Source organism: Sceloporus occidentalis, unplaced genomic scaffold (genome assembly GCF_023333645.1).
Source record: "Sceloporus occidentalis isolate IW3139 unplaced genomic scaffold, rSceOcc1.0.p SCAF_20, whole genome shotgun sequence".
Lineage (NCBI taxonomy): Eukaryota > Metazoa > Chordata > Lepidosauria > Squamata > Phrynosomatidae > Sceloporus > Sceloporus occidentalis.
Genome location: NW_028317000.1, coordinates 12,352,414 through 12,367,773, shown reverse-complemented (window position 1 = coordinate 12,367,773; position 15,360 = coordinate 12,352,414). Strand labels below are relative to the sequence as shown.

Below are 15,360 nucleotides of genomic sequence, written 5' to 3'. Positions count from 1 at the left end.
ACACTGCAGAATTAATGCGCTTTGACACCGCTTTAACTGCCACGGCTCAATGCTTTTGCATCCTGGGATTTGTTGTTTGTCATGGTGCCAGAAGGTGAAATATCTCTGAAAACTAACAAAGAGCAGAATTGCAAAGCACTGAACCATGGCAGTTAAAGTGGAGTCAAGCTGCATTCATTCTGCTGTGCAGATGCAGCCTTGGAGACCTGCTACCCTGCAAAAATAAAACCGTTTTGACATCACTTTAATTATAACGGCTCCATCCTGTGAAATCCTAGGGATGTGTAGTTTTGTGAGACATTTAGCCTTCTCTTTCGGAGAGCTCTGGTGCCTTGGTCCTTGATTTCCATTGCATTCAGGGACCTGTAGTTTGGTAAGGCACCAGAGCTCTCTGAAAGAGAAGGCTAAATTCATCAAGCCATGGTGGTTAAAGCAGTGTCAACCTGGATTATTTCTACAGTGCAGATACAGCCTTAATTGTATTTTACTTCATTAAAAAACACTTTGGAAATTTTTTAAATGCCCCCCTCCCAAATCCCATAAGATCTCCCACAAAAAAACACAAGCAACAAGTCAGTATTACTGCAGTAAGTAACCATGGTCTTTGGTAAACACACTCCAGTTCGAGATTGCTTTATCTGCCATTGCTCAGTGCTCAGGAATCCTGGGAATTGTGGTTTATTGTGGCACCAGAGCTCTCTGAGAGAGAAGGCTCAATCTCTCACAAAACTACAGTGCCCAGAATTTCCTAGCATTGAGCCAGAGCAGTTAAAGTGGTCTGAAACTGGATGATTTCTGCAGTGTGTTTTGGACCCATGTTGGCACCATGGTCACCCCAAACTTAACACACTGGAAACAACATCACCAGTTTGTGGCCCTTTGATGCAGTGCTCTTTTCATATTATCTGGATCAGGGATGTGCATTTCTGTTACTCTAAGTCAAAAGCAACCCATAGGTAATGCCATGGTTGTGCTGCAAAACGCTCTTGTGCATGGGCCTTCCTCTTTCCTTCCCTGCCTTCCCTTCCCAGTTGCAGTTGGAAAGGAATACAATCCCAGACTTCATTCATGCCTTTACAGTTTGTTGAAGGTTTAGTACCTGTTACCAAGAAGTTACCTTGGCAACAGGAGCATCGCGCATGATTGCTGTCACTGCAAAAACACCCACTATGGAGTAAGTCCCATATGCCCTGGGAAACTGGCCAGGAGAGCCATGGTACTGGAGTCTGAGCTGGGGAGGGGTGTTAAAGGCATGTGTGTGTCTACATTCGCCAACACAGATTTCCTCTGTTTGTGCATGTGTCTCTGTGAGTGTCCATTTGCTGACACAGATTGCCTAGGTGTGCATGCACACATGCTTGTGCATGTATGGATAAACAGTCGGCAGCATCTGATGCAGGGATCAATGTAGAACAAAAGACGATTGCCAAGGGAATTTAAATATATGCAAAGTTGCTTATCAGGTCTTGCAGAATGTGCCATTTCTTGACACTCAAGGAGCAGAGGGAGTCAGGCAGATGGGTTGTGCATTTTGACCCCTATTATCATGTCTGGCGGGAAGGGGGCTTTTTCCAGCATGAGGACCAAATTTCAATTTTAGAAAGGTCTCGGTGGCTGCACTGCAGCGGTGGAGGAGGCTAAAGGCACCAGGCGGGTGAGGCGAAAGCAAAGTTGGGAGGATCAAATGTAAAATGGGCCCTTGGTATCCGTTGGGATTTCGTTCCAAGACCCTGCATGGATACCCAAATCCGTGGATGCTCAAGTCCCATTATGCACAATGGCGTAGTCAAATGGTGTCCCTTATAAAACGGCAAAACGAAGGTGGATGGTTGATTTATCCCCAAACAGCATGCCCATTTACTAAATTGTATCCTCAGAAATTGTGGGATACTGTCTTATGTGCTCTGGAGCTTCACGTGAAGTAGGACAAACTAGGCAGAAAGGCAAGCAGGTTAGCCAAGGGTCTGGAAACCAAGGCACGCAAGGCATGATTTTAAAGAGGCAGCAATATTTTAGACCTGGAGAAGATCAGATCAAGGGGAGGCATGAAGGTGGTCTTTAAGTATCAGAAAGGCTGCTGCGCAGAATAAGGAATGAGTTTGTTTTTGGCTGTTCCGGAGGGCAGGAGCAAAGGTATGGGGTAGAAATGGCAGGGAGGCTTGGCTAAACCTTCGCAGAATATTAAAGGAACCTAAAGGAAAGAATTGCTTGAGGGTGTCTTTGAAAGATAGTGGGTTCTCTTTTACTGATGGCATTCAAGCAGAGACTGGATGGCCAGCTCTCCAGATGGTACAGATTCCTGCACTGTGCAAAGGACTGAAGGGGATCTCCCAGCTCTCAAATCCAAGATCAGCAGCATATCCATAAGGGTTCTTTAGTCAATATGCCAGTATGGAAGGATTCCCTGAAGGCATAAATTTTTGAACACAGAGCTGCTGGACTAGAGAGTATCACCAGATGATTTATTTTTAAATTCCAGTTTCTGCCAAGTAGTTAGGGGTGTTCCCTCCAGCATCACATTCACATTGAAAAAACTGGATGCAGACTAGCTTTTGTCCTCCAGGCGTTTTGGATTTCAGCTCCTAGAACTCCTGACCTTTGGCTAAACTGGCTGGGGCTTCTGGGCACTGAAGTCCAAAACACCTGGAGCACCAGAGATGGGAAATCACTAGAGTAGACCAACAGTTGGAAAAATCTGGATTTTAACCCTGAGTTTGGTTGATTGAATAATCTTGGCTGCTATGGGTGATATGGGTATAAAAGTAGAACTTTGCCCTAGTTTAGTTGACTTATGCAGTTTTGGGAACCTCTTAAACTGCCTTACATTCTGGATTTGCTTCACATTTTTTATGTGTGTCTTACAATTTCTTGCATTCTGTTTGTGCTTTTGTTCCTGTAGTCTTGGATCTTATCTAGTGAGGACATTCTGGTATTATTTTTAGCATTACTCTGTTTCCGTATAGTTATCTCCTGTCCCCTCTGCCCTGTAAAAACGAACAAGCCAAAACCAATCTCCTTTGTTTAGTTGTGTGCGTCTTATTCTAAAGGTTGCCTCTGATATGGAGTCTGCTAGTCATTGTCTATTTGCTGCTGTTTCAACATCTTTTGCTTAAAACTGGCCCAAGAGGTGCAGCCTTGGCTCTTATTACTATCTTAGAGATATCCAGATTTGGTTTTGTAGGGCTGGGGTGATAGTTCCTACTTGGCAGGGTTGGTGTTAACCCAGTGTTTGCGGCATGGCCCTCTCCTGCATGCTGTGACACAACACTGGCCAACCTGTGCTCAAAGCAGCTTGTAGTGGAGGGACAGGAGATGAAATAAAACTACAAAAATAAAATCGATACGAGAATTGCCTATTGATTTCATGCCAGAGCATAAAAGTTACCTTCTTTTCACAGAGGAAATTTACACACACACCTTGTGGTTGTCACTTGACTAGCGCCATGAACATATGACCCACCCAGTTCTCCAGCCCTGCTGTTCATTTTGTTTTAATAACTCATTACAATACGTACTTACTATTCACTACTTTTCTGTTATTGGGAGCAGAGATCAGAATAGAACAGAATGCTACAAAACTTGGGGGAAAACATTCATTTTTAAAATGCCTTTAAGTTACCCTTGAAGCATCACAAGAAACCCAAAAAGTTAGCTGTTACACACAAGCTATTCCACCATTGTGCTCATGCAACACACTACTTTTCGAGACATCATTACAACATTGTTCCCTCCACCCCAAAGGTCTTGTTGTAGGTAGGCACATCACTTGCAACTTATGATTTGAAGCAGCGGTTGAAAAGTATCCTACAAGCAGAGGCACATGTATGGAGATGGGCAGAGGTGTATGTGTGTGCATGTGTTTTGGGAGGGATTATTATAAATTTATTCATTTTTTGTCTCACCTTTCTCCTGATATGGGACTCAAGGTGGCTCACAAGCCATTTAAAACAATGCACAATTTTTAAAAATTGCAAACGTATGAATAAATGTGCCTACGAATGTGCCTAAGGGTCTCCGGCACATGTGAGCCAGCCTGTTGGGTGCCTGTCTTAATAAAGGAAGCCACCTGGGACTATTGCAAGGAGCTCTGCAAAAATATGGGGACGGTAAATAAGATTGGACAGGCAGAACAACAGCAGGGCCATATGCTGGACTCTTGGGAAGGAAGGCTGCACAGATAGAAAGATTAAACTGATAGGAAGAGATGGGACTGATGATAGTGGGAGGAAGAAAAGAGTGTACCGGGAGGGCTGAAGGTGAGATGGATGGATGGCTCGACCCAGCTAAAAATAGTAGTGTCTGCGGGGTTGTAAGTATGCCACAGATCTATACAACCACAAGATTGTCACCAGTACTTACCTGTTGTGGAATTTCAGCCATCGTTTTTCCTTTCCCCTGCTTCCACCCTTTTTTTTTTTTGCTTCCCCCTTGCTTCCCCCCTTTTTTATCAGAAGCATGGAAGCACCAAGATGGAAGGAAGATTGTCTAGGGATGGTGAGTTGTAGTACAGGTGTTTTTTTCTTTGAAAAAAATTGAAATAGCAATAGCAAGTACATTTATATACTACTTATCAGTGCACTTAAGCACTCCCTAAGCGGTTTTACAGTGTGCAAGCCAATTGCCCCAAACAAGCTGGGTACTCATTTTAGTGACCTATGGAAAGATACAAGGCTGAGTCGACTCTGAAGCCCTGCCTGGGATCAAACTCACAACCTTGTGGTTTGTTAGTGAGTGGCTGCAGTGCAGGCATTGAACCACTGTGCAACCAGGGCTCTTCAAATCTCAACCCCACCCCCACCCCCCGGCCAAAATATTATGTCTGTGGATTTTAATACATTCTTTAGGAACAAACGGCAAAGTAAGTAAGTAGGTAAGTAAGTGAATTGAATTCTCCATCATTTGGTAAAACGGAGCAGGTGCAACTATTCTCAGTCCAGATAGGACTGTTTTGATTTACCTATCCGATAGCTGTTACCGATGAGGGACCTGTAAAAAAGAGATAGCAGTCCTATTTCAGCCCCAAAAATGTGTCTGAGTTGTTGTGTGTACCTTCAAGTCATTTCTGTCTTATGACAACCCTACAGCAAACATATCACAGGGTTTTCTTGGCAGAATTTGTTCAGAGAGAGGGCTGCTTTTGCTCTGAGGTTGAGAAAAATGTAACTTGCCCAAAGTCACCCGGTGGGTTTCCACGGCCGGGCAGAGATTTGAATCCAGGTCTCCCAGTGTTTTCATCCAACACTCAAACCATTACATCATGTGGCTTCAAAGCCAGACTTTGAAAATGGTAGGCACTCAGAGCCATGGCACTGTATTTAATGGGACTTGAGCATCCCCAAATTTTGGTATCAATGAGGGGTCCTGGGACCAAACCCCAGCAGATACCAAGGGCCCACTGTAATCTTAATCTGGATACAAGGTGGGCCATAGAGTGAAGGGAGTATGATGGACCTGAAGAAATAATAATAATAATAATAATAATAATAATAATAATAATAAGTATTTATTTCAGTTACAGCAGGGGTAGGGATCCTATAGCCCTCTAGCTGTTGCTGATCTGTAGTTCCCAGCAGCCTTAGGCAGCACAGCTAATGTGAGCAATGCTGGCAGCTGCAGTCCAACCCAAACGGAGTGCTGCAGGGTTCCCACATCCAAGGTACACTCATCGTGAGGAGCTTTGCTACATGTGGGATGAGGACAAGATAGCAGAGTAGGAAATCTTGTGTGCATACATAAAATCAATACAGGTAACATTTTAAGTCATGGCCTCCAATGCCTTGATTGATTGATTGATTGATTGATTGATTGATTGATATGCAGTGGACAGATGTCAGAACAAGAAGGACTCAATTGGCAAGTTTTACAATGGCACTAGGCTCTTTGGCTATTTTTATATAAGCAGAGCCAGTGTGGCATAGTGCTTCGAGTGTTTGACTATGACTCTGGAGGCCAGGGTTCAATTCCTGGCTCAGCCCTGAAGCCCACTGGGAGACCTTGAGCAAGTCACATAGTCTCAGCCTCAGGGGACGGGAATGGCAAACCTTCCCTGAACAAGGCTTGCCAAGAAAACCCCATGATAGGGTCGCCATAAGTCAGGAAAGACTCGAAGGTATGTGACAACATCATCCATGATTGAGCAGGTGGTTCATTTGGACTATAATGCTCATAATGCCCCGGCCCAGGGATCCTGGGATTTCTAGCCCAACAAATCACTTCCCAAACTCTATATCAGCTGTTTTTCCTGGATTTTTACCCTGGAACACACTTGTGCCAGCCTATCTCCTAGACCTAGGGCATGCCCCTGATTCATGCTTGGAATCTGGGCATTTTGTCTAGGATAAGCTAGCAGCTTTGTAAAGCAACCCCAAGTAAATGTTTTAGAAGTCCAGGACGAACATTGCTCTTTGCTTACGTTTGACATAGTTGCCTCAGGTGTTGCTTCCTCGTAAGCAGATCAGCTCCTAAGAAGTGCTGAAGCTGCTGTTTTGGCATCCTCTGCCTCTTGCAACGCCAGAACGTGGCGACTAAAAATGCTGTTCTTCGTTGTCCCTCCTGACCTGAAGTCAAATGACCTCAAAAACTGGAAAATGCACTTAATGCCCTGCTTAGCGACCTGTTTCCCTGGACTATGGAGGGAAGGTGATGAGCTGCTAGCAGCAAACCTTACTGATACTGGCCAAGGCAGCTGCCAAATATATTACCTCTTTTGTCTCCAGATTGTCAATTGGGGATCAGAGAAAGCTTTGCAGGCCTCTTAGTGCGATGCAGACTGCCTAGCTGCTGATCCCTGGCTGCTTAGTTACTGATCCCCAAAATCTAAATAGACACACTTTCAATGGTAGAGGAAATTTATCATGACAGTCTCCATAGCCACCATCCCAAGGAGAGACCAAAAATGCACTGCATTGATTCCCATCAGCAAAGATACTCGTCTTTATGATGCCGTCACAGACCATTGCCATCAGCAAACCAACTTTAGTATTTTTTATCTCCAAGAGCGGGTCTTTCGTAAACCAAATGGCTCTGAATTGTCCATGCCTGCCATCAATACTTCCTATGACAACAAAGAAATCTCAAAGCCAAGTAATTGTCATTGAGCAAATTCATCCATTCCCCTTGTGAGGACTGCAGCTAAAGGTAGAAGAAACAAAAGCTCCATCTGCACTGCAGAAATAGTCCAATTTGACACCACTTTAACTGCCAGGGCTCCATCCTATGGAATCCTAGGATTTGTAGTTTGTTCTGGCACCAGAGCCCTCTGGACAGAGATGGCTAAATAACTACAGATCACAGAATTCCATTGCATCAAGCCAAGACAGTTAAAGTGGCGTCAAACTGGATTATTTCTGTAGTGTGGATGCAGCCAAAGAAGTCTTAAAGGGGGACAGTTGACTCTACCCTCTGTGCTAACCACAAAGTCCCAGTGCTTCAACTCTACAAACCATGATGCACCACATCGCCGGGCTCCAGATTGCCAGCTGCGGAGTGGAAGACGCTACACACCACTCTGTGAACCAAATTTGGCCTTTGGTTGCGCAGTTCCTGCTCCTTGGATCTAAGCGGCATAGAAATGTACTTGCTATTGCTATTAATGAATCAGCCTGAAATCATTTTACGCGTATATACTCGACTATAAGTCGACCTCATGTATAAGTCGAGGGCAGGTTTGAAGGCCAAAATTATGGATTTTGATATGACCCAAGGATACGTCAAGGGTAAAACTTGGGGGCATGCAATGAAAGTCGTAAAGGGCAAAGCAAAGGAAAACAATGCCAAAGATCTTACAAAATTCCAGCAGGCATAACTATTTGTAGTCTTACTAAAGGCTGGATGGATGAGAGAGTACAGAAGGGTCAGTGCTTCCAGGGCAGATTAAACTCTTATATAAAGTTAAAGTACAGTATTTGCATTGACCCATGGATAAGTCGGCTCAGTTTTTTGGGGTCAAATTTTTAACCTAAATTTCTAGACTTATACATGAGTATATACAGTATTTGCCAGATTACTACAAGGATTTAATTAAGACAAAAGACACTACTCCACGGATTGCACAGTCAACAAATGCAGGGGAGCAAGTGCGAGGTGCTGATCCAGCCATCCCAACAAAGGACTGCAGAGGAGACACACAGAAATGCGACGCTGGAGAGCTGTGTAGGCTTCAGGGCAGCTTCCCTGGCTTTGTCGCAAGCCCTCCTGCTGACCAGCAGCCTCCCTTCCCTTTCATTCTCTTACTCTGAATTAGAGGCTCAGCAATAGAGCTGGCATTGAGTGGGAAGGAAACCTCTGCCGATCAGATCCTTTGCAGACTTTGAGGTCTGGAAAATGCCATAATGAGAGTCCAGAAGTCTCTCTCCAAGTGGAGCAAGAAGATAGTATCAAGTTATTTGCAGAGAGTCAGTGTGGTGGAGTGCTGCAGAAATAATCCAGTTTGACACCACTTTAGCTGCCGGGCCTTCATCCTATGGAATTCTGAGAACTGGTAGGTTTGTGAGACATTTTAGCCTTCTCTATCAGAGAGCTCTGGTGCTGCAACAAACTACAATTCCCAGGATTTCATAGCATGGAGCCATGGCCATTAGAGTGGTGTCAGACTGGATTATTACTGAAGTGCAGATGCAGCCTCAGAGATAGATCTTGTCTGGAGAGACCCAGGCCTGAGCTACACTTCTTCAGCCCTTGGGGCAGGGACGTAGCTAGGATTTTGGGAAGGGGGTGGCCAGACTAAGTGCCACCATTATAATGGGGCTTGAGTGCGGCAGCGCAGCAGCACACACCATTCAATTTTCTAATGGAAGGGGGGGTCCGGACCCCAAGATCCCCCCCCTTGGCTACGTCCCTGCTTGGGGCAGTCACTTTCTTTCAGCCTTACCTGCTTCACAGGGTTGTTGTGAGGATAAAAGGGGAGAAAGAAGAGAACAATATATGCTTCTATTAGCAAATGGGATGTTTAGTCGGATATAAAACCAACAATATCTTTTCCATCTTCCAACCATCCTACTCCTGATTACTGTTTGTAAAGCTTTGTAAACCACCATTCTGTCAAAGGAGTTTATCACACAAAGGAGATCGGGAGAATATCCTGGGAAAATCGCGTAATTACACGAAACAATTTCACACAACGTCGCACAAAACCTGCCATTAAAGTGGTCGGAAAGAAGCATTAACGCACATCTTTTGACTTTCTGGATTTCAGCGACAATGCATTTCCAATATCACTTTATTTGTGCAATTGCGTGTGATAATCATTTGCTTTATTTGCGGGATGCTTTAAATGTGCTTTAATCTCTCTTTAATGCTGCAATTAGCCCCAGTGTGATAAACTCCAAAGAACAAAAGGTAGAGTTCATGATCTCTTCCCTCTGTTTGATCCTCAGAACAACCCTGCCAGGTGGGTTAGACTGAGAGTGCCTGGCCAAAATTTATTACCCAGTGAATTTATGGCTGATGGGTAGATTTAAATACAGGTCTCTTCAGTCCTAATCCAGCTCTCATCCACACTGATGACAAAGAGACATTGTGGCACCTGATGCCAAAAGCCTGGATCTCCTTTTCATCTCCTTCACCCTGTCAGATGGTAAAACCATTATTTTAAATAAATCCATTCAGCATTGGGGTTCATTCCATTCTATATTAGGATTATCATTTTTTAAACATCTAGTTTTCCACTGTATCCTTCAATCTGCCACTTGAGACAGGCGCCACTTGCGCCATGGCTATTTATTTACTGTTCCCCTTTACCGATTAATGATGATTGTTAAAAATAATGTTGTCATAAAAGAAGCTTGGTGACTAGGGAGCCCAGGGCTACGGGGTCAACCTGCCCGGGAAAGCCCCGGATCCCTTGGCTGCCAGCGCTTGCTGTGCCACGTCGGTATTGTTATGGATACCAGCCTCAACCTCTCTCTCTTTGCTCATGCTGCACAGTTTATGCTTCAGCGGTTGTATTAGAAACACCCATCCATCTCCTTGGCACCCTCCTCCCTCTCCCACATCTCTGCTGCCTTGGCATCAGGCGTTTCTGTTGCTGGGCAACCGTAGCCGAGGCATCTCAATTCTCCTCCCTGGTCCATCATGCCCATTCAGTTTCAGCAGACGGCTCACTCAAATGGCAGCTCAGCTGCCTATGAAACCTTCATTCAAGCCTGTCTGGGGACATGTTATTTTGGAAAGAGAGGGTTGCAATTTCCTACTCCAAAAAGGCCTCCTGCCTGCGCCAAAGAGAGCTGGATGGGGAAGATGGGATCAGCAGTAGCACTATTAGCAACCTCTACCCCAGGGAAACATAGAATGATAGAGTTGGCATGGATTCCAAAAGCCATTTAGCCCAAACCCTGGCCTGCAGGAATCCACAGCTCAAGCAACTCCAAGAGATGGCTTGTTGTTGTGTGCCTTCAAGTCGTTTCCGAATTCAGGCTTGTTGTTGTGTGCCTTCAAGCCGTTTCCGATTTATGGCAAATCTATCATGGGTTTTTTTCTGGCAAGGTTTGTTCAAGGCGGTGTGTCATTGTCTTCCCCTAAGGCTGAGAGCATGCGACTTGCCCAGGGTCACTTAGTAGGTTTCAGGGCCAAGCTGGGAATCGAACCCTGGTCTCCAAAGTCAGAGTCCAACACTACAGATCAGACTAGAGTTTGCCTTGGAAGCCAAGATGATTACGATGAGGCTACTGTACTTTGGCCACATAATGGGAAGGCATGGATCGCTGGGAAAAACAATGGCCACATTCCCACTTACAAATAAATCGCTTTACGAACTGAATTGATGGATTGGTTCAGCAGCGGAGTGTGGTTCACACTACATTGGCCCCGATTGCATTTTCTTGCCACAAAAAAAAGTAAAATACCCCACATGTGGTTCAGATTCACGAATGAATCGGTTCAAAATGGACCCACTCCAGCCGGCTAATGAGCAAATTTAAATCGTGTCTGGTTCTCACTTGCGTGGAATTGATTTATCCAAAAAGATGCAGAAAAAATCAGTGTCAAAAAGATGTGGGTTAAATGGGTCTAGCGCATGGGCCCCCTCTCTGAATCGCTTCAGCGATTCGGTTCAAGTGCGAACCAGGGTCATTTAAACTGGATCAAACCGATTTGCAATCCAGTTTAAAAGGTAAGTGCATTTGGAACGTGTGTTAACAACAAGGATTCAAAACAGATTCATCCTGGATTATTTTCGTAGTGTGAATGGGGCCCCAGATTCTATGCTATCACACCAGAAACAAGGACTGCAGTGGGCTGGGCTCTCATTGGTTGTGCTGCTTCAGTAAAGTAAGGAAATTTCAGTCCAGACTGAAATTCAGACGGCACCAAGAACCTGATTTGAAGTTTAAAAGCTGGTTTAATGGATACATCAACTGAGTCTCTGAACTGATAGCCAGAAGATGGCAGCAGCATTCAGGGCCATCGCCATACAGCAGACACAGACACAGAGCTTGGCAAAGTGCACGTTTTTGGACAACACCCAGAATCAGCACAGATACCCCCTTTCTCCAGCTCTGGGAGGCTGCATCCGCACTGTAGAAATAATCCAGATTTGTACTTCTGTGAGACATTTAGCCTCCTCAGACAGAATGCTCTGGTGACCCACAAACTACCATTGCCAGAATCCCATAGCACTGAGCCATGGTAGTTGAAGTGGTGTCAATCCGGATTATTTCTGCAGTGCGGATGCAGCCCTAGTTATATTTTATTTCATTAAAAAACAACAACAACAATTTGAAAAATGTTTAAATGGCCTCGAAAAATTCCACAAAAGATACTGGGAGTAACAACGGAGTCTTACTTACTAGAGTAAGTAACCATGGATTATTTCTGCAGTGGGGACGCAGCCATAGTAGACTACTAGGGGGGTTGCCCCTTAACTGGCACAGTCCACAAACTGCAACTGCAAACGGTAGCACCTATCTTGAGTTGGAAATTCTGCTTATGGTTCTTGAAAATGGCAGATATGTTGGAATATGATTCCCAGAATCCCCAGGGAGATGAGACGGCTGAGGGAATCTGGGAATGGCACCAAAAAGCTCAGAGAAGGTGCTTCTTGTAGTTTGCTCATTTTCTTCTTTCAATGAAGATATGAATTGTCAACTGCCTTCAGGGTCTGAAATCAAAGGAAAGTCATGCCATTTGTACACAAGCATCTTCTTTCTCATCCTCTTTTTTTGGTGACTGACAAGTATAAAAGAGGCTAAATGCATTTGTTGTTGTTGTCGTTGTGTGCCTTCAAGTCATTTCCAGCTTATGGCGACCCTCAGGCAAAGCTATCCTGGGGTTTTCTTGGCAGGATATGTTCAGAGCAGGTTTGCCATTGCCTTCCCCTGAGGCTGAGAGCATGTGACTTACCTAAGGTACTGGGACTCGAACCCTGCTCTCCAGAGTCATAATCCAACACACAAACCACTATACCACAACTGGCCTGTAGTGCATGCATCTACAGTGTAGAAATAATGCAGGTTGACACGACGTTAAGTGCTGTAGCTCCATGCTATGGAATCCTGGGATGTGTAGTTTTAAAAGGTCTTTGCCTTCTCTGCACCGGGTGTCTCACAAAAATCCCAGGATTCTGTAGAATGGAGCCATGGCAGTTAAAGTTATATCAAACGGCATTATTTTCACAGTGTAGGTGCACCCACTGATGTCATTTTGGAGTGCCAATGGGGTAGAAAAGAGGTAAAGAGTTCTTACTTATTCATTGATTTGTTTCATTTTTTATGCAGCAGATATCCTACAGATAGGATGGCTCTCAGTATGTTTTCCCAGAGCTTGTAAAGACTACTTTTTCAAACTACAGCCCGAAATCTATAGGGCTCCTTGGAACAGCAGTTTTTAAAAGTAACTTCCCAAGCTCTGACCCAGTCAAAGCTCAACTCTCAATATTTTGACTTTGTTCTCCTGCATTTCCATTAATTTGGATTTTGCATTTTGCATTGGAGGCCCAGATAGTTAGTAAATTTATACCGTTATTATGTTGTTGATTTATAGGTTTTAGGCTAATTTCATTGGGAAGGTGGACAGTTCATCACGAAAAATCAATACGTACTATTTTTTAGTTATTGATTGTTATGCTTTTTGTGTTCAGGCGCATTTGATCGTGCCTGCATTATTGATACGTGATTTGTGCTTTTGATATTATGTCGATATGAATATATGGACTGGAGCATTATTTGCACAGTGTGATGCATTGTTGTTATAGCGAAATGCTCCGCGCTCAACTTTGTTCCATGTGTCTTCCCTAATGCAATTGCCCTTCAGGTCTTTTGGGCTACGGCTCAAAGGAGGTTTGTCATTGCCTTCCCCTGAGGCTGAGAGTGTGTGACTTGCTCAAGATCAATCAAAGGGTTTCATGGCCATGCTGCGAATTGAAACCCAGTCTCTAAAGTTGCAGTCCAATACTCAAACCACTACACTATACTCATTTCACCAAATCATGCTGGCCTCTCTGGCTATCAGTTTGTTTCCAGGCACAATTTAAAGCATCCCGCAAATAAAGCGAAAATGGCGAGTAATTGCGCGAATGATTATCACACGCAATTGTGCAAATAAAGCGATACTGGAAATGAATTGTCGCTGAAATCCCAAAATGGAAAAGACCTGCGTTAATGCTTCTTTGTGGTCACTTTAATGGCAGGTTTTGTGCGACATCGTATGAAACCGTTTTGCGTAATTATGCCATTTTTCCGGGATATTCATGGGATAAACTCCCGATCTCCTTCGTGTGATAAACTCCATAGAATTGGAAAAGACATCGAGGGCCACCAAGTCCAACCTGCTGCCACGAAACCACGCTTCTACAACTCTATACCAGCTCCCTGGCTTCCACAAAATACACTCAGCCCTCCACATCTGCAGCTTGGACTTTTGTGGATTTGATTATTCACTGATTTTATTAGTATGTTCTCGCTAAGAATCGCTAGGTGGAGGAATAGTATAAAGAGGTATGGAAATTAGCAGTTAATGATAAATTGACATGTAGACTGAAAGTAAAAAAGGGATTATGGAAAAGAAGTGACTTTGATGGGATTTGGACAGAATGTATTGAGAAAGTGTTGAGATAAGAAGATGGAAGATTACCTCCATGAGAGGAACTGAGATTTTGGATGGAATACAAGGGTGGAAATGGCTCCCAGGAAGGGGAGCACTGAGGCGGGATATAAAAGATATTCAGATAAGTTGTAACAGAATGTAGAAAATATATATACAGATTTATGTATTATATAATTTTCATTGTATGAATTTTAATTTTAATTTAAAAATTCTAAAAAGAAGAAAAAATTGCTAGCTCCTTCAGGGCAACTCTATGGTCACTGCTCACCAGAGGTCATGCTGGAGGGCCTAAAGCAGTGATGGAGAGCTTTTTACAGACCGAGTGCCCAAACTGCAACCTGGACCCCACTTATTTATTGCAAAGAGCCACGTCCCTCTGGCTTTCTAGTAAGAAACTCTGGCAAACTCTGTGCTAGGGCGACAGCATGTGTGCCCACAGAGAGGGCTCTGAGTGCCACCTCTGGCACGCGTGCCATAGGTTCGCCATCACTGGCCTAGAGGTTCCTAGAGAGAACTGTCCTCTAGACATCTGCAGGTCCTCCAGCGCAATTCTCTGGTCAACTTCTGGCAGATATTGACTACAGAGTTGCACCAGAGATTCCTAGAGAGGTGTTGTCTCAGATAAAAAAAAATAGTATTTTTTTATTTGCATTTTTTCCACTTTCACAGAGGTCCTATGCCCCTAGTGCAAGCAAATATGTGGAGATCACTGTATTTTCCTGCTGTTCATTTCCGTGGGAAGGGAGAAGCTAGGAAACAGCTCTTCCCTCATCCGTTCCTCACCATCGCCAGGACACACTTTGGGACACAGTCCAACTTAGCACTTAGTCATTGCCTGCTAGCACCACCAGTACAGAAACCCCACAGAAGGAGGCTGTAATTCTAACAAGGGTGTGTAGGACACGGGGGTTCCTGGACTCCATCACAAGGACATGGCGCACATAAAGTCTGGTGAAAAGAAATTCTGCTTGCAAAGGGCATGCCTTGCACAAACAGGTCTGCTACACAGTGTGAGAGAGCACTTGGACAATGTGAAGTCAAAGGCTTTCATGGCCAGCATCCATAGTTTTTGTGGGTTTTTTCGGGATATGTGGCCATGTTCTACAAGAGTTTGTTTCTAACATTTCGCCAGCCTCCTGGAAGATGAACTGAAGCACCTGGACCGGGCTCTACAGGCGAATGGTTATTCCAGCTCAGACATCAGAAGGGCTGCCAGACCCAGAATAACCCAGAGGAGTGAAGACAAGCAACCACCTAAAGGGAAGCTATTTTTACCATACAGCAAAGGAGTCACAGACAGAATAGGGAAACTGGTGAGGAAAC

At 44.4% G+C, this 15,360-nt stretch overlaps 1 protein-coding gene across 2 annotated transcripts in view; it reads right to left on the bottom strand.

The window, feature by feature from the left end:
* The window catches only part of MACROD1 (mono-ADP ribosylhydrolase 1), a 323,148-nt gene that overhangs the window by 107,098 nt on the left and 200,690 nt on the right, over positions 1-15,360 (bottom strand). The gene's annotated exons all lie outside the window — the stretch shown is intronic.